Below are 24,998 nucleotides of genomic sequence, written 5' to 3'. Positions count from 1 at the left end.
ATATTTGTAAAAGAGAAGTAAAGCAGAAATTCAGTACCCTATGTATGATTATCCTAAAATAAATTTTAGGAAAAGAAATTCCCCAACCCCACAAATCAAGAAAGCAGATCTTTTGGAGAAGGTGCCATGAGGAAGTCTATGGAAACCACACACTGCATCAAAAGATTCAGAGTGAACTTTGGGATATAATGAACTGAACCGAAGGGGGTTAAATATATTTATTCTGAATGTAAACTCTAATGCCAAAGGGGAATGACCCCCAATTGGCTTTTTGTCAATGCATCATTTTTCTCTTTTCCCTTTTATCCCCATATTATTGTAATTTCCTCTTTATAAAGTATAATATTTTATATATCTCTAGTAAGAGAATCTTTAGACGTATAAACTGGTTATTTGAAAAGATTAATTGTGAAAACTAGGCATGTTAATCTCCCAAAACCCTTAATTGTGTAGATTTCAACTTGCTCATCTCCCAGTAGAATTACAGGGGTAATTGGAAGAGAACTCCTCTCTCTATTAATGTCGTTTTGTTGTATGTCACCTCTCAATGACCTGAAGGTCATTTATCACTGAGATGTGCAGGTATAGACAACCCCTTAGAGAAAGGAAGTTGAAACCAACGAGATGGGAAACTGATCCCACAAGAAAACTAAGAAACTATGGTTGGTTCCTGATATGTGATGTGGGAGAGCTAGTGAGTAGAGAAAGCTGCTTATAAGGTCAGACTCAGCAGGAAGTAAGGGTCTTGTGGCTAGAGCTGGGAACCTGAAGGAACCCATGTCAATGGTGAGCTTCAATCCACCATGGTGGCAAATAGAATAATAGGTTAAGCAACTCTCTACCTCTTTCCTACATTTTCCTCTCTTTACTATCACTACTTGATGTAATAAAGTTATTAAAGCTACTAGCAGTGGGCAGCTGGGTTGCTCAGTGGATTGAGAGCCAGGCCTAGAGATGGGAGGTCCTAGGTTCAAATCTGGCCTCAGACACTTCTCAGCTGTGTGACCCTGGGCAAGTCACTTGACCCCCATTGCCTAAACCTTACCACTCTTCTGCCTTGAAGCCAATACACAGTATTGGCTTCAGGATGGAAGGTAAAGGTTTAAAAAAAAAAAGCTACTAGCAGCCTCATAATTTAAACTACTACACCTATTTATTTTTAGTACTTTGGTAGCAATGATATATATTATGAACCTACTCTTCAATTTTGCATATCAAAAAAAGTACTTTTAATGTTTTACATGAGATGCTACAGAAAAGGGGACCTGAGTATTATACTGAAAAGTAATATTTCTTAAAACAATAGAACTTAGATATGATTACATAATAGGTTAATGTATTTTTGTCAAAGTATTCTATTTTCGATATTCTCTCATTGAAAAGTAATTTGGTATATTCCCAGAAAGGTTTCATTTCACAAATACACTTATTCCAATGAAATGCTGAGAAATTCTCAGGGTCATACTCCCCTATAGTCACTTGCAAGTTTTCACACATCCACTAAAAAGCAAATTATTAAAAAACTACTTTTTTCCCCATTTTGCAAATCTGTATTCTCAAAGATATTGTATAAACCCAAAGGAAAGGATAAAAAATAGCAAAAAAGTCTGTATATTTCTTTCTTTTTTTTTAAACCCTTACCTTCCATCTTGGAGCTAATACTGTGTACTGGCTCCAAAGCAGAAGAGTGGTAAGGGTTAGGCAATGGGGGTCAAGTGACTTGCCCAGGTGAGAAGTGCCTGAGGCCAGATTTGAACCTAAGACCTCTCATCTCTAGGCCTGGCTCTCAATCCACTGTGCTACCCAACTGCCCCCAAGTCTGTATATTTCTAACAAAATTAGAGTTGCTCTTTTGCAAAATTATCTCTTCAAGATTTTCAAAGCACTCAAATATTTAAGCTTTATTTATTCATAAAAATAAATTTAAATTTTATCTTTAATCTATTATAACTAATACTAGCTTGCTCTAGTTATTAACTTCAGATTTCTAGAAAAATTTCAAACATGAATTTAGAAAATAGGCTCTAATGCTAAAGAATTGGTAAGCTGACAAAACTAAAAGTATTGTTATAACATAAAACTGCTAAAAATCATTAAAATTTGCAAATTTTCTTAATATAGGTTGTTTGAAATTGACTTCAGCATATTTTGATTTATCACAATCTCTCAGCATTTGTGGAAAATAATGTAACTAAGTCACACACTGTCTCACATTTAATAAGGAGAGACAGCAAGAGGAAATTAGGCAGAAAATAAATGTTATAATCTACTCATTGCCCCACCTCCCCACCAAGGATATACTCCAGACTTTCTGATGCTAATGCTGCTTGAAAAAGAGAAAGAGGCAGCAGAATCTCACAGTAAATTTCATTTATTATTTCTTTTTAATAAAAGTTATCTTTCCTGTTAAGAATTTTAAATGACAAAAAAAAATGGAATTCTCATATTACATCACAAAATCACATTGGATCATTAAGGAAATATTAAACAATTAAAGTCATATATCATTAATTAATCTATCAATAAGTATACAACATGCTAAGTAAGCTTTGGGGATATGAAGACAGAAATAAAACAGTTCCTTGACCACAGAGTATTTGTATTCCAATGTGAAGAATAGAGAATATAGACAAAATGGATCCCAAATGGCTTTAATAAGTAGTATATTAACAATTAGGTTACCATGAAGGGCTTTTTATTTAAAAAGAGGAGGTGCTTGAGATGAATCTTTCAGGAAATCACAGATTCCAAGAGGATGAGGTGAGGAAGAGAGCTTCCAAGACATGAGAGTCAATCAGTAGAAATGAGAGATGTAGTATAAAAATGAACAAATCAGCAGAACTCTATCACAGAGTTGGAGAAAGAGAATAAAATACAAAAAGACTAAGAAGATAAGAAAGAATAAGTCTATAAAGAGATATGGATATCTAACTAGGAAGTTTAGGTTTGATCTGACAGAAAAATAAGAAACCCCTGAAGCATATTGAATGGGAAGAGGTGATATAATCAGACCTGTACTCTTGGAAAAATAATTTAATGTCTATGTGTAGGAATTGACAAAGGCAGGGTAGTCAAATAAAAGGATAATCCAATAGTCCAGAAGGGCTTGAATTAGAGTGGTAGCTGTGTGAGTATAGAAAAAAGGAAATAAGTGAGAAATGTTGAGAGAGAAATAACACAAGGTGTTGCAAAAATTTCCATATAGTTTTAAGCTTTAACAGCTTTAAACACAAGTAGACTACATACACCAAGATTTTTGGAACTCCCTGTATTTGGCCAATGACTGCACCCACCCTCACACACACCGAGTGAGAAGTTGAGAATATTCTTTGGTAAAGTTTAAAATCTCTTTAATATTTAATATCAAAACGTACACAGACAAAAATAAAAGCATAAGTTTAAAGTCAAGATTAGACAAATTCTTGTGAAGTTTTCTCAATATAAGTGAGAAAATGTGTCTTATATAAAAGAGTCATGAAATTATAACTGTTTTCCTAAAATTTTAAAGGAAAATAAAACATCTAAAGATATTATTAAAATCTAATGAAGGTGAAATGGACATTCAGTATTTAAGTATAGATTATTTAAAGATCTAATAAAATCTAAACATTACATTTTTTTATTAAACACCAGTAACATGTTCCACTTCAAAATCAAGAAATATGAGGATTCTGCCCAGTAAGTTTTGTAAATCATTCAAAGGCCAACACACATAAAAACCTCAAATAAAGAGGCAGTTGAAAGACATTGTTTGTTAAAAAAATCCTTATCTTCTGTCTTATAAACAACATTAAGTATCATTTCCAAGTAAGAACAGAAGTAAAGGCTAGGCAATTGGGTTTAAGTGAGTTGTCCAGTGTCAGATGGCTAGGAAGTGTATGAGGACAAATTTTAACCCAGGACCTCCCATCTCTAGACCTGATACTCAATCCACTTATCTACCTAGCTGCCCTGAAGACATGGCTTCTTAAATAAGGAATGAGTATTTTGTTCCCATACCATTAGATGACAAAGAATGGAATAAATGAAGAAAAGAAAGGACACCAAATAAGAATTTTAGAGATAAACATAAAGTATTATTGATACTACCCATAAAAATATGCCCTCTACAAAATGCCCAATAAATGGTACTCCAGTTTCTGTCTGAAGATTTGAGAAGGAACTCATATTTCTAAAAGTAGACTATTTTTCTTACAGATGGTTATAATTTTTATACTTTTTCTTGATAGTAAACTTAAAACTTACCTCTTGGCTATTATAAACTGGGCTCTTATTTTTAACTGCTGATGCCTCTTCCACAAAATAACCATCCACAGGTTTGAAGAAGGCTATGTTGTGTCCCCTGACTCTTTCCTTTTCAAAGCTAAATCTGTGTAAATCCTCAACAGATACTCATATGACAGGGATTCAAGATCTTTCACAACCCTTATTGCCTTCATCTGGCCTCTAATTAATTATTTTTCCTAAAATGTAGTGTCAAGAACTAATCACAATATTCCAATTGTGATCCTAATTTCTGAACACTATGCTTCTCAATACAGCCCAAGATCTTACTAGCTATTACGCTTGCCATGTGACACAATTGTTCAATTACTTTGCAGTCCACTAGAACACAAAGATCTCTTTTAGACATATAGGTACTTAAATATGCCTCTCCCCTCTGCATTTGTTAAATGGACTTTTTCTTTTGTAACTCAACCGCATAACTTTTCAATTATTCCTTTTAGATTTCTTATTTTATTCAGCTCAGTGTACTAACTTGTCAAAATTCATTTGCATCTTGACTCTGTCATGCATCTGCAAATTTGATTATTAAACCATCTATTTCTCTATAAGATAATTGAAAAAAATGGTTAAAGAACAGAAGGCCAAGTATAGATCTCTGGGAAACTCCACTAAAAATCATTAGAGTTGATATCAAATCATGTATAAATATTTTTTAATTCTGATCATTTAACCAGTTCCAAATCATCTTAACTAAACAATCATCTAGCAAAAAAAGTTCTCCATACTTTCCAAAAGAAAACATATCTTTTATTTCTCCAAGATTACAATCTAGTTTGGGAAGAAAAAATATAAAATAAAAAGTGAGTTAAAAATACATAATGATAAGATAAAAGCAAGTATGGAATGGAAATATGGAAAAGGAAATTTATTGAAAGGCAAGAAGGGATTGATTTAGAGAACCTCCAAGTTTCCTTCTAGTTCTAATGTTCTAAGTTTATAATGGCTAGAATAGTGTGGGAATGATGTCATGGAAGAAGCAAGAGAAGAACAGGGAAGTTTTCAAAGGACAAGAGAAGGGGAAATGGTATAAGGAGAAGAAACAAAATGAGACAAGGCATATGAAAATAAGCATATTCTTGGTAAAGTAAAATGACCAAAGGGGCTATCAAATATCACCTGCAGGGGAATAAACAAAGAAAAAAGTCACAAAGGAGATTTAACAGAAGTAAAGAGTAGATGTCCCTGAAGACAAGTAATTTAAGTTGTATAAAAGACACTAGGAATTATTCAAAGCACTAAAGGAGAGTAGAGTGATCTAGCTATGATAGGAATCACACATAATTGTTCAACTAAAAAATCTTATTATAACTCAAAGTCAACAAGCATTTATTAAGAGCTTATATGGGTTGCATGATGGAAGCTAAGATCAGAAGTAAAGGATACTCGCGTGAATCCTACATACACACACACATGTGCAAAAAAAAAAAAAGAATATAATCACTTCAAAACAAAGGAAAGCAGGAGGAACATAGCTTACTAGGTAAGAAGAAAGAATAGCCCTGGGAGCATAGCATCAATTGGTAGAACACAGATCAACCCAATACACTGCCATATAGTCAAGGGCAACAAAATGGAAAAAATTGGGAACCAGTTCAGCTCAAGCCACAGGTAACAGGTAGTAAAGGCTGAGAGGTCATGAAACCAACACATTTTCAACATTGCCTAAGGAAGCAAAGCAGTCGACTGCTAGCAAAGAGTTTAAGGAAGTAAAGAAGCAGAACGTGGATCAGCCCAGTTTAAGCTGCTCAACAAGGATAGCAAAAACTGAACTGGCAGAAGACCAACATAATTCCATATGACCTGAAGAAGTGAAGCAGCAGGGTGCTTAAGGCAACAAAGCAGAAGAACAGGGAACTAGCCCAGCCAAAACTACTTGGCAAGGGTAGGGAAGCAACAGAGTAGAGACCAGCACAGTCAATGAGATGACAGGGGAACTAGCAGCATGAAAAAGAGAATCTAGCTGGACAGGACAGTTGCAATCCTCCACAGAACAATCCAACAGGGCCACCACTTCAACAGACACATTTCTGGAAACAAAAGCAACCAGGTTTACTAAAAGTACCACAGAAAAGTACTCTGTAAGTTTCAAATAGTGCTCCCAAAATCCTATGAATAGAGAAAAGCTTCAACAGATAAATAAGGTAATGGGGGAGGGGGCTGACCCTAGGAAAATGAATAAAAGGAAAAGAAAAAACTTGACCTTTGAAAATTATTTTAGTGTCAAGAAAGATCACACTCTAACCTTGGAAGAGGATAACAATGCCCCAAAGAAAACATATGCAGCCTCAAGGAAAGTGGGAATGGATGTCCAGTCCCAAAAGAACCCCTGGAAGAACTAGAAAAGAAGGTAAAAAATAAAATAAGAGAATTGAGAAAAAGACTCAAAAGCTGGGGTGGGGTTGAATCATTGAATAAATAAACTTCTAAAAACTAGAATAGACCAGAAGGAAATTCAGTACATAAATACACTGAAGAAAACAACTCCCTAAAGACTAAAGTGTACAAATTAGAAATAGGGGCAAAAAAAAAAACTGAAAAAAACAAGTCCCTAAAAAGAGTAGGATTGTCCAAATGGAAAGGAAACAAAAAGCCAAGGCATAAAATAAGTTACTAAAAGTTTGAACCGGGCAAATACAAACTAATGACTCCATACAATATTAGGAAACATTAAGACAAAAATCAAAAGAATGAAAAAAATAGAAGAAAATTAAATACCTCACTCAAAACATGTTGCATTTTTATTAACAAAAGCATTCAAGTTCCACTGACATTTTAATAAACATTTTTTCCTGTTACATGTAGAAACTCTCTTTGACAATAATTTCTGACATTTTAAAATTCAGATTTTCTCTGTCCTTCCCCTCCCCTATCACAGACAGTAAATAGCTTGATTAGATTATGCCTGTATTTTCATGTAATATATTTTTCCATATTGCTCATATCATAACAGAAGACATACAATTACATAGATCTCATGAAGGACATATAGTGGAATATGGCATGTTTTGACCTGAACTCAGATTATGAGAGTTCCTTCTTTGGCTGTGGATAGTATTTTCATGAGTTCTTTGTAGTTATCTTGGAGGCATGCTTTGTTGATAATGGTTTAATCCTTCACAGTTGATCATCATATATTTGTTACTGTATGCATTCTTCTACTGGTCCTGCTCACTTCACTTTGCATTAGCTCACATAAATCTTTCCAAATTTTTTTGGCTCATCCTGTTCATCATTCCTCATGACACAATAGTATTCCATTACAATCACATACCTAAATTTTTTCATGCATTCTCCAAGTACTGGACTCCTCCTCAATTTCTAATTCTTTCCCACTAAAAAGAGTTGCTAAAAATGTTTTGGTATAGTAGGTCCCTTTCCTTGATCTGTGATTTCTTTGGGATACAGACCCCATAGTGCTGGGTAAAGGAGGATACAGAGTTTTCTGGCCCTTTGAGCCTCTTCTTTAAAAGAAACACATTTACAACATAGAGGAACATGCAGAGTAAAAGTATGGGGTTAAATACGAATCCACAATGCCTCAGCTAAAGTTAAAAAAGCAGGAATAGCAATCATACTTTCAAACAAAGCAAAAGTAAAAAGTGATTTAATTAAAAGACATAAGGAAGGAAATTACATCTCAGAAAAAGACACCAAATACACAATGAACCAATATCAATACTTAATCTATATGCACCAAATGACATAGAATCCAAATTCCTAAAGAAGTCACATGAATTACAGGAAGAAATGGATAGAAAAATATTACTAGTATGGGACCTTAATCTACCTTCTCCAAAGTAGATAAATTCAACCAAAAAATAAACAATAAAATTAATGAGATAAATAGAATTTTAGAAAAATTAGATATGTTATACCTCTGGAGAAACTGAATGAGAACAGAAAGGAATACTTTTTTTTACAGCAGTACATAGCATGTTTGTAAAAACTGACCATATAATAAAGCATTTAAACCTCACAATCAAATGTAGAAAAGCAGAAATATTAAAATGCAATAAAAATTACATTCAACAAAGGGCAGCAGGAAGACTAACAATAAACTGGACACTAGATAACCTTATCCTAAAAAACTAATGGACCAAAGAACAAATTATAGAAACAATCAACAATTTCAAAAGAAAATGACAAGGAGGAGATAATATAACAAAATGTATGGGATTCAGCCAAAGCTATACTTAGGGGGAAATGCTTACATCAATAAAACGAGAAGAAACAGATTAATGAATTGGGCATACAACTAAAAAAAGAACAAATTAAAAATCCCTAACTAAACACCAAATTGGACATTTTAAAATAAGAAGACCATTGAGCTTGAGTTTATTTGGAAACATAAGGAAAGAATTAATTTTTCTAAATTTCTTTCATGAACAAACATGGTACTGATACCTAAAGTAGGAAGTGCTAAAACAGAGAAAGAAAAGCGTAGACCAATCTCCCTAATGAACACTGATGCAAAAATTTTAAATAAAATATTGGCAAGTGACATTATTATTTTAAATATAAAGTTACAGCATTTTATCATCATGGCCAGGCAAGTTTTATCCCAGGAATACAAAGATGGTTTAGTATTAGTTAGACCATCAGCATAACTGATTATATCAATAACAAAAGTAACAGAAATAGAGTGATTATCGCAAAAGATATAGAAAATGCTTTTGAGAAAATACAATGCCCATTTCTTATAAAAACATAAGAAAACATTAGAATTTATGGAGCTTTCCTTAAAGTGATAAATGCTATCTATCTAAAACCATCAGCAGACATTATCTATCATGAGGACAAACTAGCACTCTTTACCAATAAGATCACTTGAAGCAAGGATGACCATTTTCACCACTACTGCTATTTGATATTGTACTAGAAATGCAAGTTATAGCAATATGTGCAGGAAAAGTACCTGGATGAATTAGAATAGACAATAAAGAAACAAATTTATCATGATTTGCAGTTGATATGATGATATGCATAGAGAATCCCAGAAAATCAATCAAAAAACTAATAGAAATAATTAACAACTTTAGTAAAGCCACAGGATAGAAAATCAACTCACAAAAAATCTCTAGGATTTCTATTTACCAGCAACAAAGTCCAAAAGCAAAAAAAAATAGAAAAGGAAATTCCATCCAAACTATCTAAGACAATATAAAATACATGGAGGTATATCTACCAAAACAAATCCAGCAACTTTATGAATATAATTACAAAGCATTTTTCACACAAACAACATCACACCTAAATATCAAGAAAAAACATTAATTGCTCATGGATAGGCTAAACCAATATAATGAAAATTATAATCCCACCTAAATTAATTTAACTATTCAGTGCCATACCAATCAAACTACCAAAAATTATTTCACAGAACTAGAAAGATAATAAAATTCATCTGAAAGAACAAAAAGGTAAAAATATCAAGGAAATTAAAAAATATATGAAGGAAGGAGGCCAAAAACCATGCCAAATCTGAAATTATAATACAAAAGCAGTAAATCACCAAAACAATCTAGTACTGGCTAAGAAGCAGAGTGGTAGATCAATGGAATAACTTAGGTAATCAACACATAGTAATTCACAACCATAGTAACCTAGTGTTCAATAAACTGAAAGATCCAGGCTTTTGAGGGAAGAATTCAGTATTTGATGAAAACTGCTGAGAAAACTGGAAAATATGGCAGAAACTAGGCATAGACCAGCATCTCACACTGTACACCAAGATGAAGTCAAAATGGATAATCTAGAAATAAAAGGTGATACTATAAACAAATTAGGAGAAAGGAGAAAAGCTTACCTGTCAGACTTATGGATAAGGGAAGAATTTATGAACACACAAGATACAGAGAACATTACAAAAAAGGAAATGGTTAATTTTGATTATATTAAATTAAAAAGTTTCTGTACAAACACCATCAATGTAACAAAGATCATAAGAGAAACAATAAGTTGAGAAAAATGTATAGCAAGTATCTTTGACAGTGTTCTAATCTCTTAAATATATAGAGTACTGACTCAAATATATAATATATGCAAATATAAAGCATTCCTCAAATAGTCAAAGGATAAAAACAAGGAGTTCACTAAAAGAAGAAATTAAAACTATCTATATTCAGAAGAAAAATGCTCCAAATCACCATTGATTTGAAAAATGCAAATTAAAACAAATCTGAAATACCCCCTTCATACCTATCTGATTAGCTAATATGACAAAAAGGAAAATGATAGATGTTGGAAGGGATATGGAAAAAGTGGGACATTAATTCACTCTTGGTGTAACTATGAACTAACTAATAATAACCATTCTGGAGAGCAACACGAATCACACTCAAAGGGCCATAAAACTATGCATACTCTTTGATCCAGCAATACCACTACTAGCTCTTTATCCCAAAAAGTTGAGATATAAGGGAAAAGGACTTGCATGATCAAAAATATTTTTAAAAGTTATCTCTGTAGTGGCAAAGAATTGGAAACTGTGGGAAGGTAGGGGTGTCCATCAACTAAGGAATGGCTGAAAAAGTTGTGGCATATGCTTGTAATGGAATACCACTGAACTATAAGAAATGATAAACAAGATGAGTTCAGAAAAAACTGGAAAGACTTATATGAACTGATGCAAAGTGAAGTGAGCAGAGCAAGGAGAACATTGTATACAGTAACAGAAATATTATACCATGATCAGTTCTGAAGGACTAAACTATTATCAGCAAAGCAAGTTTCCAAGATATCCACAAGAAACCCATGATGAAAAAAACTATCCACAGTCAAAGATTCTGTTGCTGTCTGATTATAGACCAAAGCATACCATCTTGCACTTTATTCCTTCTTGAGTTTTTGTATTATATGTGTGATATGTGTCTTCTGACATGGCATGAGCAATAAAATAATATGTATTACATAAAAGCACTGGTATAACCTATATTAGACTGTTTACCACCTCAGGGAAAAGTGGGTAAGAGGGAATCTGAATCATAAAATGTCAGAAAACAATTGTCAAAACCTGTTTCTACATGTAATTGAAAAAAATTCAAATTAAAAAAGAAAAAGAGATAAAGATAGAGTTTATGTGTGAGGCACCATGCTAACTATTAAGAATAAAATGAAAAGCAAAAAAAAAGTTAACTGTTCTCTAGAAGATCATAGTCTAAAACAGAGACAATATAAAAATAACTATGTACGAACAACATAAAGACAGGATAATTTGGAAATAATCTTACAAGGAAGGCACTAGCATCAAGGTGGAACAAGAACTTGCAAAAAGTTGGTTTTAGATGAGATAATTTTACATGTTGTAAAATTCAGTAGACTAATAACTTTATTGAAATTTGCCCATAAGGAGAATGAAATTGTACTCAGATTATCAGAGTCCAATATTAGAATTATTTTCTTTTCCCTCCTAAATCAGCTGGAGCTAACAAATCTACGGTATAAGATTTCATGGGACCTAAGTATTTTTAGTATGGTCTTATATAAAATTATAGAAATAGATTTTTTAGTGAAGGAAGGTGGCTTCATTGTACCAGATCTCAAACTGCATTACAAAGTGATAATTATCAAAACAATTTGGTACTGATTAAGAAATACGGTGGTAGATAAATGGAATAGGGCACACAATATACTGTCAGTAATGATCAACAGTATCCTAGTGTTTGATAAACACAAAGATCCCAGCTTTGGGGACAAGAACTCCTTTTTTGAAAAAAGCTGCTGAGAATTTTAAAAAAGCATTTTGGCAGAAACTACCTACATTTCATACCATATACCAAAGATGAGGTCAAAATAGATACATGATTTAGCCAAAGGATGATAACATAAATAAATTATGAGATTTTACCTTTCAGGTCTATGAAAAAGGAAAGAATTTATGGTCAAACAAAAAATAAATAGTATTATGAGATGTAAAAAGAATAATTTCAATTAAAGTTTTTGTACAAATAAAACCAATATAGCCAAAATGAGAAGGAAAGCAGAAAAAAAGTAAAAAATTTTACAGCAAGTTTTTATGATAAAGGGCCTCATTCCTCAAATATTTAGAGAACCGAGTTAAATTTTTAGAAATTTAAATCATTCCTCAAATGATAAATGTTCAAAGGATATGGCAGCTTTCACAATGAAAAAAAAAATCAAAGCTATCTATAGTTGTGAAAAAATATTTCAAATCACTATTGATTAGAGAAATGCAAATAAAACAACTCTGAGGTACCACCTCATATCTATCAAGACTGGTTTATATGACAGAAAAAGAAAATGACATGTTGAAAGTGATGTGGGAAAATTTGGGAGAGTAATACACCATCAGTTGTGAACTGATTCAACCTTCCTGGAGATCAATTTGGAATACCCTTTTGACCCAGCAACACCACTATCAGGTCAAAGAGATCAAAGGGAACGGAAAAAAGGATCTATATGTACAAAACTATTTATAAACAGCTCTTTTGGGGGTGGCAAAGAACTCATCTTGGCCTCCTGTCTTCAAGTCCCAGTTAAAATCATATCTTCTAGACTAAGTCTTTCCTGAACCTTCCTTAATAATAGAACTTTCTGCTTATAGACTATTTCAAAATAATCTTGCTTGTATCTCATTTGTATATAGTAGTTTGCACAATATCTTCCCCATTAGTATGTGTGCTGCTTAAAAGCAGTCTACTTTTTGTCCTTTTTTGGAACCCCAGTTACTAGTATATATAAGGCACTAGTTTGTGTGACAGATTATATATCTATATTTCACTCTCATTAGGAAGTAAGCTCCTTTGAGGACAGGAACTATAATCTCTAGAGACTAAGAAGAGAAGGTTTAGAAGAAAATATTCAATTTTAAAATATTTTGGGTTTAGGGTGTCTCAGAAAAATCTAATTTGAAATATCTAATGGGCAATTAAAGATAGATAATAGAAGCTCAAGAGAAAGAATGAACAATTCTGAGGGTCTTAAGACAAATAATGTATCCTACAGACTAGGAATGTAGATCAAAGCATACCATTTTTACTTATTTATTTGGGTTTATGTTTTGGGGTTTTGGTTTAATATGATTTCAAAAATAAAAAATATGGAAATATGTTTTGCATGATAATATACGTATAACCCAGATTGAAATGCTTACCTGCTCCAGGAGGAGGAAGGAAGAGACAAGTTTGACATATTTCATATAACTTGAGAAAACCTATGTAGAAATTTATTATTACATGTAATTGGCAAAAATAAAGAATAAAAAGATAGAAAGCATTGGGAGATAAAAATAGATAATTTTGGTTATGTTAAGTGGAACAGGAGAACATTATAAAGAACTATAGAATTAATATTTGAAGAATAACTTGTGAATGTCTACCTCCAGAGAAAGAAACTGATAGAAAACAAGCAAGACATTTTTTTTGGTAGTGATGCTTTCCATGGAAGGGTAGGAAGGGAGTGAGATAAATAGTAATTTTAATGTAACCAACAGCAAAAAAAATATTTTTTTTAAATTCTGTGGAAAAGAAAAACATAGAAAAATAACAAAAGTCATCTGAAAAAATAAAAGGTTTATAATCTCAAGGGGGGGGGTGGTATCAACAATGAACCCAAGTAGTACCAGATCTCAAACTGTTTACTCAAAGTAATAATTAAAATTATTTGCTACTTATAATAAATAGCAAAGAAAAAGAGATGGCATGAACAAGACTCAAAAGCAATCAGACATAGTATCTTGTGTTTGATAAACTCCCAAAGGCAAACTACTAGGAGAATGACTTCCAATTTAACAAGGAATACTAGCAAAAAACAGAAAGTAATCCTTTAGAATAATCATGTAGACTAACATATTATAGGAGGGGGTTGGAGAAGGGCAAAATCCTCAACCAAACAAGTAATCAAGGTTAAAAATAAAATAATTTAGAAGATAAAATAATTTCAATTACATAAAAGTAAAAAATTTAGAGCCATACAATATAGTCCAATTCATTCATTTTTGAAAATGAGACCAGTAAGCTGTCTATGATCACAAAATTACTAGCTGACCAAGAAGGAATATGACCCATGTTCTCCCTATTTCCAAGTCTACTGCTATCCACAATACCATGATGAAAACAACTTGGATTTATGTAAGAAAAGTTTTGAAACTATTCTCATCATTTGTTTCAGAAATACCAAGATCATCAAAGAAAAAAGAAAATTCCCTCAAAACAAACACAGCAATAATTTATTTTTTTTGAGGGGGTGACAACTGAACAAACTATAGTCTAGGGCTACAATAGAACATTATAGCACAATAAGACACAATGTGAAAGGCAACGTGGTCCAATAGAGAGCTAGACTTGGAATAAGAAAGACATGATGCTTTAAGTCTGTTATCATCCGGAGATGATATCTCCAGACATATGTTGGTTATGTTCCAACTTCCTGGGGATAGCCATTTAACCTCTCAGTGGCCCCAGGCAATTCTAAAGCTCTGAGGTACAAGACAGGTGGAGGCTTGAATTGATAAGTTTTCCTCATTAAGAATTCCCTATATGAATTAAAAAAACAAGTCTGATAAGTAGATGAAACCATCAATATGAAGAATTCAGATTTACCTAAAAAGGCTTATTATATGAAGTGATGCCAAATGAAGAATACAAAACTGAGAAAATTATGTACATGATGACCACAAAACTAAGAAAAATCAGAATTCAGCTTCATGTAACAACCAATCCTATTTCAAGGAGTCTGATGATAAAAATATTCTTCCTCTTAGTAAAGCAGTTGTGTTCTATAAGGCAAGTAGTAACAGATATGCTAATCAATAAGTTTGTTTTAATTTAATACGGTTTTTTGTGGTTTTTCTTATAAAAGAATTTAGAGATGCGTGTTTAGTTAAATAATTAAAAAAACAAATCCACAAAACATTTTTAACATTAAGTCATGAATCAGTGATTAGAAATAAGAAAGAGGAAATTATTGATTTAACATACTGCATTCTAAACAATGCCTATTAATTTTCCCTTGAATATGATCTCTGCTATCATAGACAGTCTTGATTTCAAGGAAACAGCATTCTTACAGTTTCCTGGAGATAAAATGAGAAAACAAATGTAAAAATATTTTGCAAAGCATAAAAATTTCAATGAAAAGGAGATATTATTAAAACAAATCTTAACCTGGCAACATCAATCTCTCAAGCACAAAAACTTTCCAGGCACGTGGTGTAGTACAAGCCAGGACCCAGCTAACATCTTTCAATACTCTCCTTTAAACAGTTTTAAAATAATTCCTCAAATCAAGTTTGGAAGTGGAAGAGATAACAAAAGGTCAGAGGGAGACATCTTTTCCCACCTAAGACAACTTAGGAAGTTCACAAAAGAGGCCTGTAACACCAGAGTGGACACAGGATGGCAGAACAGCAGCAATGGGGCTTGGAGGCAGCTGCAAGAACAGTAGCAGAAGCTTTGGGAGCTCTCACCCCAGTGGGTAAGGGCATCAGACAACTATTCATAAAGGGATTACAGGGGACCCTCTGCTGGCACTGGATGCAGCAGGCATCAATCTGCAACTCTATTGCCCATAAGCTGTTCAGGAACATAGATCCAAGATAGAGAAAAATGCTTGGGATAGGTCATAAGGATGCAGGGGCCCTAGACACAGTTCCAGAACCAACAGGAGCATTAGTCCTTGTGGCCTCAGGCCTTTCTTGGGTAAAGACCAGAGGGCAGGCCAGGAGAAAGCAGTGACCACACCTCTCCCAGGACCCCAATATCTTGGAAGCACCAAAAACATTTCAGACCCAGAACTACTTCTGAAAAGAGCAGCACAAGAAAGCCTGAAGCTTAACACAGTGTCCCTTCCAACTCCCAGATGAACAAAATAAAACTATCACAGAAACTCGAGGTGAATACAAGCTAGGAAAACTAGCAAATACAAAGCAGTAAGGAAGGAAGGGAGACATTGACTATTAAAATGCACTATGGTTTCAAGTAAGGACCCAAACTTAGGAAATAATAATATGAAAATAGCACCAATCAAAGCTTCAAAAAATGCTAATCAGACCCAAGGCCAGCAAGAATTCCTCAAGCAGTTAAAGAGATGAGTGGAAAATTAAAAATTAAGAAAAGAAATGAGAGTGATGAAAAGAGAATTGACAACTTGGTAAAAGAGGTACCCCAAAAATTCTGAAGACAATATCATTTACAGAAACAGAAATGGCCTAATGGCAGAAGAGGTACAAAAATTCACAGAAGAAAAGAATTCTTTTAAAAGCAGAATTGGCCAAATGGAGAAAAAAACATTATATAAGTACACTGAAGAAAATAAATCCTTAAAAATTAGAATTGGGCAAGTGAAAGCTAATGACTTCATGAGACTTCAAAAAACAATAAAACAAAATCAAATGTTTGGAAAAAACTGAAGAACATGTGAAATATCTCATTAGAAAAATAACTGACCAGCCAAATTTGAACCTCATTCATTGAAACTAGTTCAAAGAAGGATGAATAGATTTATACACTCAGTTGAGTGAAATCTCTTACTCAAAAGGGAAATAGGAGGGAAAGGAGATAAACTATGTTGGGGGGGTAGAAAATAAGGGGGAAGGCAGATCTAGGGAATCTGAGGTCAAAAGCAAGACAGACTTTTGAGGAAGGACAGGATATAAAGAGATAGATAAAAGGAGGATGAAGAGATGAAATGAGATGAATAAAAACCCAATGTTAGTAATCATAATTATGAATATGAATGGTAGGCTATGGAATGGAAGTGGGAAGCAAAATGGATTGGAAACCAGAATCTAACAATATATTGTTTACAAGGGACACACTTTGGAAAGATAGACATATAGAGCTGAAATGAAGAGCTGGAGAAGAGTCCATTATGCTTCAGCTGAAATAAAGAAGGCAGGAATAGCAATCCTGATCTCAGAAAAAGTAAAATTAGACTTAACTGGAAAAAAAACAAACAGGAAAACTACATTTTGCTAAAAGGTGGTTGAGGCAATGATATAATATAGAAACATTTTATAGCAAGTTTCTCTGATAAAGGTCCCATTTCTCAAATACATAGGGAAGTGAGTAACATTTATAAAAATAAGAGTTATTCCCCCAGTTGAAAAATGGCCAAAGGATATGAAAAAGCAGTTTTCAGACAAAATTAGATCTACAGTGATAAGAAAAATGTTCTAAATCACTACTAATTAGAGAAATGCAAATTAAAACTCTGAAGGTATTAGCTCACACCTATCAGACTGGATAATATGACACACAAGAAAAATGACAAATGTTGAAGGAGGTATGTGAAAATTGGGACCCTAATGCACTGTTGTTGGTGAAGTTGTGAATTGATCCAACCATTCTGGAATCGATTCAACAAATCTGGAACTAATCCCAAAGGACTATATAATAGTACATGCCCTTTGACATAGGAAAACCACTATAAGGTCTGTATCCCAAAAAGATCAAAGATAAGAAAAAGGACCTATATGTACAGAAATATTTATAACAGTTTTTTTCTGTGGTGGCTAAGAACTGGATGTTGAGGGGATGCCCATCTATTTGGGGAATGGCTAAGCAAGTTGTAGCATATGACTATGATGGAATACTAATGTTATAAGAAATGACAAGGATATTTTTGTCAAAATATGGCACAACCTATATGATATGATGCAAATTAAAATGAGAAGAACTGAGAAATCACTGTATGAAGTAATAGCAATGTTGTAATAATGACTGGCTGTGAAAGGATTTGCTATTCTGATCTATATGGAGATCTAAGACAATTCCAAAAGCCTCAGGAAAAAAATGCAATCTACCTTCAAAAGGAGAAATGATGATCTCTGAGTACAAACTAAAGTTTAATATTCTGATTTTTTCTTCTGTTTTACTTTTTTAGTGAAATGGCTAATATGGAACTATGTTTTACATGACTTCACATGTATAATTGATATCATACTATTTGCCTTCCCAGTGGGTGTGTGAGGTGTTGGAAAGGAGGGAAAGAATCCAGAACTGAAAATTTAAATTAAAAATAATTTTTAAAGGAGAAAAAATTAATAATCAGGTTCACCCTGATTTGTTGGAGGCTCCAGCAAACACTTGGTTTAAACCCTATGCAGCCAAAAACCATCTGCTTAAGAATATTTCATTTACTTTGAGATACTCCTCCATTGATCTGGGAATGTCATTTCCAAGAAAAATGAGAAAGCACCATAGTCAACTAATCTGAATCTAAGAATACCAAAGATGACGTTATCCATTCATCTCTCTCTGGATAGGATAACCAGAAAACAGGTACTAAAAAAACCCTACCAATCTAATTAAAGAACCTTTTCATTAAAAAAAAAAACTTACCCATTATTTTTTTATTTAAAAAATAAAGGAAACAGTTGGGTAGCTCAGTGAATTGAGAACCAGGCCTAGAAATGGGAGGTCCTTGGTTCAAATCTGGCCTCAGACACTTCCTAGCTGTGTGACCCTGTCAGCCCTTACCATCCTTCTGCCTTGGAATCATGAAAGGGCCCTAAATAAACAAACAAACAAATAAATAATGAAGAACAAATAAAAACAATTTTTAATCAATGTTTAAAAAATTGTTTTTACATGTATTTGAAGGAAAATATTAGTTTAAAAATAAAATAAAATGTAGGCTAAATGATAAATAAAAATAAAATACACAAAAAAGCACTTCTCAAATGAACTAATAAGATTATTATAAGTTAGATATCCTTAAGTACGTGTTCAAAGTACAACTGTGTTCATACTCATCTCCAAAGGAACAGTAAACCAAATCCAAAATATTAAACATTTCTTTTCAAATACAGTGAACCTTCACTAAAAAATGCACATTTACAACCATAATTACATTTAAAAAATTAATTTAAAAATTTTCAAGGAGATAAAAATAAACCAAAATCAAGAGTACTTTAAAACTCTACCTCTGAATGATACAGTAGATATTAAATACTATCTAGGAAAAAAACACCACTATAGACTAAATGCTTCTATTAAACCATCAAAATAACTACAAAAAATAATGGTAACATTTACTTCAATTTCTATCTCATCTTCATCATCTGCTTAACAAACTTTTTGCCACCAAATTCACCTAGGTTTTGTTTTTAAGCAATACAACAGTAACTCACAATGAAAACTGTGGTTCTTTTCCTACCCTGCAGTATTCCTGCTACACTAAAGACTGTTTTTAATCCAAAAAATTGCAAGATCATCTAGGATGGAAGCTAATTTGTTTTCATCCTGGCATCTCCAATCTAACACAAAGCCAGCCATGAACTGGTACTTAATAAGTACTCATTTAATTAAAATGAACAGTTCTCCACCTCCCAAAACACTATTATCCTCAGTTACTATGGGGAGAGAGAATCATATTCCCAAACTGTAAAATTTAGAGATTGAATGAACTAGATGATTTTTGAGTTCACTTCCAATTCTCAATCTATGATCAAATGGTTGATTTCTACTCTTTCTGAACTCAAACAAAATTTTAAAATAAAACTTGACTAAGTAACAAGGTAGAGCATCATACTTGTGATCAACTTTTAAAAGGTAAAATACACTCTAATACCTATCAGTTGTAGCAATAGTTTTTCACTTTAATGAAATGTACATGCAAAGTAGCAATGGCTATTGTCCCTCTAAGCTTATTAAAATGGGATTCCAATTAGTTGTCATATTCCTTTGCATCTATAAATTGAAAGTTTAAAACATGTTCAAGACCAAAGGTATGATCACAAAATCATAACCATAAATTCTAATGAAATACCACTTGAGACAATATGTTGATAGCATATTGTGACCTCAATTTGAATAGCAAACATGAGAACACTAATGAACTTTTGGTGGAGCTGGTGAATGTTTTAGCTCTTTTATAAAAGATTTTGGAAATATATGAAACATGTCACTAAACTATCCATACCCATTAACACGGAGATACCATTATTAAGCATAAAACCCTAAAAGGTCAAAAAGAAGGAAAAGTTCTATATTACGACTATTTGTAGAGCAAGGAACTAGAAAGGGCCTAGTGTTTGTGAATGGCTAAACAAATTGTGGCATACAGATGTAATGAAGTATTACTGCAACATAAGATATAGACTAAATAGTATTCAGAGAAACTCTGGCAAACTTCTGACAAACTGCTTCAAATAAAAACAAGCATAAGTAGCATGATTTACATAATGACCATAGGATGAAACCTAAAGGAACACAATGTTGAAGAGATTCAGAACTCTGATAAATACTGTGACCTGGGAGGAATAGTGGTGAATTATGCCTCTTGCTTTTTGAACGAAAGGTGGTGGATGACATTGCAGAATAAGGCAATTATTTTCAAAATACGGAATTTTGTTAAACTGTATTTGGGGCAGCTAGGATTGCTCAGTGGCTAGAGCGCTGGGTCTGGAGTCAGGAAGACCTAAGTTCAAACCTGGCCTCATTCACTTTAATACCTGTGTTATCCTGGGCAATTTGGCCTTACTTAACCCTATTTACCTCAGTTTCCTCATCTATAAGACAAGCTGGAGAAGGAAATAGCAAAACATTCCATTATCTATGCCAAGAAAACTCCAAATTTGGTCACAAAGAGTCAGACACAACTGAAATAACTGAACAACAACAATTTGTTAAGTGAAAAATGTTCTTAGGGGAGAGGTGATAATTAGGAATGAACAGAATGTAAAAAGTAAAAGAGGATCAATAAAACAATAACAAGTATTTATCATAACACTATAAAGTTTATGGCATTAAGTACTTTGACTATGCCTATAAGGAAAGTTTTTTTTTAAGTCATTGGCAAAAATAAAGAAACCTAAAAAAATAAATAAAGAATCCTTTTTAATATTTAGTAGTATACTATAAGTAAAGAATATCCAGATGAAGCAATAAAGTTTCAAAAAAAATAACTGTGGTTTTCAAAAAATGTATAGGATAATCACTTAAATCACTTCATCTCTTACAGAAAAAATAAAAATAAGTAAATTTTTACTGTCTGAACTTCATGTCAATTCTGGTACAGATCCAGATTGAAAAGTACCCATAAGTACATTCAATATTTATTGTACATTTTGTATATTTCAGGGAAAGAATAGTAATTAGTTTAATGAAATTTAGCTGTGCTAAACTCTGAGTCAGGAAACTGGAACTTAGGGTACATAAAAGTCAGAATAATACTTGACTGAATAGGTCTTCAAGGAGTTTGAACTCTACTAGGTGGGCAGTAAGGGGCCACTGAAGATTCCTAGATATACATATGAATAAGGAAAATTAGTTCTAACTAATGTCTAACATATGTCTAAGAAATGGTTCAGTTAATTTGTTATCTCTATTTAGAGAGAAATTTAGCACCTATGGTTCAGATAAACTGATTCTCTTACGATTCGACACATATATACAAAAAAACATGATAAATGCATATGGACAAAGTAGATCTGAAGTACAATTTGTATTCCCAAGTTAAGATTTCCTGATAATAAGATAAAGACTCAAAAAATTGAGCACTTCTCAGAATTTTTTTAAAAGAGTAATAGTTAATTCAGTTCTCTTACTAAAAAAATAAAACAAAAACAAAAACCTGTCCCATTGAGATATCAAAGGAATCCTCAAGGCAGTACATTGGGAAAATTGCCACTCAGAACTCTTTTGAAGTACAGATAGAGAAAGAAAGTCAAATACAATCAAAGAAAGCTAAAGAAGATACACAGATTTCCCAACTATGAAGCATGAAGAATTAGCCCAAAGAATAGGCTAATCTTTAAGCCCAGCATACTTCATTAAGCCATGTGGAACTTCACAGTTCAGTGAGAAGCTGAGATATCCCTTTAACTCTAAGAATATATGAATTCCTAAATCACTTAATTAATGATGATAATATATATATATAGTCACAAAGTCTTAGTGCAGCTTTAATTAAGCTTTTAACAGTTTCTGAAGCACATTGTATATCCATATGTGTAGATAAGTCTGTATCATTAATTTTATAGGCAAAGTATAAAAATATGCCCATATATATGTATATGTATGATATAAATACAAATATCAGTTATGTGTCTTGTGACACTAAGTGACTTTAGTAGCTCAATTTGCAGCCATAGTTTCCTTATCTGAAAAAGTAAACAGTAGAAATAAGATGATCTCTAAGGGTCAATTCTAAATGTAAATCCTTCCAAATGCCTACAAAGGCAAGGGCAGAAGATGGGTATTCTCTCACATCCTAAGATTTGGATAAGCTAAATGATTTAACTTTTAGAATATAGAACAGAAATCAATCTGGGATAATAGTTATGCCAAATGCTAAAATATTAATCCATAAGAGAGAAGGAAAATAAACATCAATTAAAAAAGAAATAAGAAATAGTTTAAAGTTACAAACTCTAGAAATTAGGAATATAACTAAATTCATCCATTTCTCCCATGCATACAAAATTCATGTCTTCAGTTATGATTGGAATAGGAAAAATTAATTCCTTTAGATTCCCCTAGTAATTCCAGGATGCTTAATGTTTCAGTAAAAAGTAGGAAACAAATTTTAAGTTATTTTTAACTGACGTTTTGTGAGATAATTTTTAACAAATGTAACCAACAATTTTAAGGAGTTCTAATAGCAAACTCGCCTATCCATTCTAATGGGAATAAACAATATGGATCCTATAGAAAAAAGAACATCTCAATCTAAAACCAATCACCTCTTTCACAATGGGTCCCCTGGAATTAATTGATTTGGTCATTCTTTTTCTTAGAGTAAACTTCAACATTGTAATACTTTATTGCTATTTTGTTCCATAGTATGTAGTTGAGAAAAATTCTTACCAGAACTGTGTCGAATCTTTTGCATAAACAAAACTCAGCAAAGAGGTAAGTAATTAGTATATTCAGTTCAGCCCTGCAGCAAGTTCTTGTGGATCACTCTTAAAATTTAACACCTTAAAAAAAGGGAAGAATTAAGAGTGTTAATATTTGTCTCTTTTTTTTTTTTACAAGACAGGCAATTTTTGTACTTCAAAAATAAGGCTTGTTTGAATTAGAACAAAAATACTTGAATACTTGAATTAGAACAGAAAACACTTAATAAGTGTTATGGGAAAACTTCAGGAAAAATTTACTATATTTTGTAAATGAGAAATTAAGCATTTCCTGAACTTCAAGGTTTGGCATTAATTAAATGAATATTTCAGCTGAATATAATTGTCTTCTGGAATTCTACTGTCAGTTAAAGTTCTATGTAAATTCTTTTTAATAATCTACATTTTAAAATTTTTACTATTGCATCTCTTGTTTTTTATTTATTTTTTGTATACTTTATTTTTTTGAACATTATTTTATTTGGTCATTTCCAAACATTCATTGGGGACAAAGAACATTTTCTTCCCCCTCCCCCCCCACCTCTCCCATAGCCGACACTTGATTCCACTGGGTATCACATGTATTCTTGATTCAAACCCATTTCCATGTTGTTGGTGTTTGTATTAGGGTGTTCATTTAGAGTCTCTCCTCAGTCATATCCCCTCAACCCCTATAGCCAAGCAGTTGCTTTTCCTTGGTGTTCTTGTTTTTTATTGAAGTAGAAAACTATAAAACAATCAAGACTATGACAAAGTATAAAACCTAAGAGGAAAATTCCTAAAACAGGCAGCTCTCTCCTATGGTCCAGCCATTTTGGAATGCAACTTGAAATTACACCCACAAAATTACCATGCTGCCTTCAACTAAGTAATACCACTACTTGGTGTCTTCAAGTAGAGGAAAAGGACTCATGTACAAAATATTTGTAGTAGCTCTATTTTGAGTTAGTAAAAAACTAGAAACTGAAGGGATATCCATAAGTTGATTGAAGGAATGGCTGAAGAAGTTCTAGTACATGAATGTTATAGAATATTATTACATTAAGAAATGAAGGGAAACTTGGAAAGACATATGAAGAACTGATGCAGAACAGTGAGCAAAACCAGGAAAACAAATAATATAAGAGCAATATTAAAAACACACTTGTTTTGGGGGCAGCTGGGTAGCTCAGTGGATTGAGAGCCAGGCCTAGAGATGGGAGGTTCTAGATTCAAATTTGGCCTCAGAGACACTCCCCAGCTGTGTGACCCTGGGCAAGTCACTTAACCTCCATTGCCTAGACCTCACCACTCTTCTGCCTTGAAATCAATACACAGTATTTATTCCAAGATGGAAGGTAAGGGTTTAAAAAAAACACACACGCTTGTTTAAAAGACTTAAGAACTCTAATCAACACATAACTAATCACAATTCCCTAGAACTCAATTTGAAACATAACACCTTCGTACTGAAAGATGATAGACTCAAAAGGAGACTGAGACATACATACATACATGGCCAAATGGGAATCTGTATCACTTAACTACAATTATTTGTTAAAATGACATTTTATTTTTCAAGGGGGAGGGGGAATAGGGCAGGGCCGTAGAAAAAGTAAATTTTAGTTGTGTTAAAATTGTATCTTGTACTGGTCCCTCTGACCACTTTCCCCCAGCTTCTAGTTAGCATAGTAAGTTTAAAAATAGCCAGTATAAAATAACAATAGCAGAAAGTAAGATTCTAAAGAAGAACACAAAAGTCACATGAAGACTGTCTTAAAGATTAAAGGAACATGATTTGCAAACTTCATCATGCAATAACCAAAAATCACATCCTGAAACTATGTGCTAAAGTCAAAGGAAGCTACCCAGAACTTGCTGTCAGGACCTTTTGATAAGGCCAGCAGAATAACAAATATTGACAACTTTG

The 24,998-nt window shown here is 32.9% G+C and overlaps 1 protein-coding gene across 34 annotated transcripts in view; it reads right to left on the bottom strand.

Annotated features, from left to right (window-relative positions):
• MEF2A (myocyte enhancer factor 2A) overlaps window positions 1-24,998 on the bottom strand; it is a 226,294-nt gene that overhangs the window by 153,333 nt on the left and 47,963 nt on the right. For 30 of the 34 annotated variants that reach the window (XM_056807145.1, XM_007479437.3, XM_056807195.1 and 27 more), the window contains one exon: window positions 23,058-23,170. The exons of the other annotated variants lie outside the window; for them this stretch is intronic. The gene's annotated coding sequence lies outside the window, so the exon portion shown is untranslated. The remainder of the gene's footprint in view (window positions 1-23,057; window positions 23,171-24,998) is intronic. 34 annotated transcript variants of the gene reach the window in all.

The sequence above is a fragment of the Monodelphis domestica genome, chromosome 1 (genome assembly GCF_027887165.1).
Source record: "Monodelphis domestica isolate mMonDom1 chromosome 1, mMonDom1.pri, whole genome shotgun sequence".
NCBI classification, from domain to species: domain Eukaryota; kingdom Metazoa; phylum Chordata; class Mammalia; order Didelphimorphia; family Didelphidae; genus Monodelphis; species Monodelphis domestica.
Note: the sequence above shows the minus strand (reverse complement) of the source record. Positions and strands in the feature narration are given on the sequence as shown.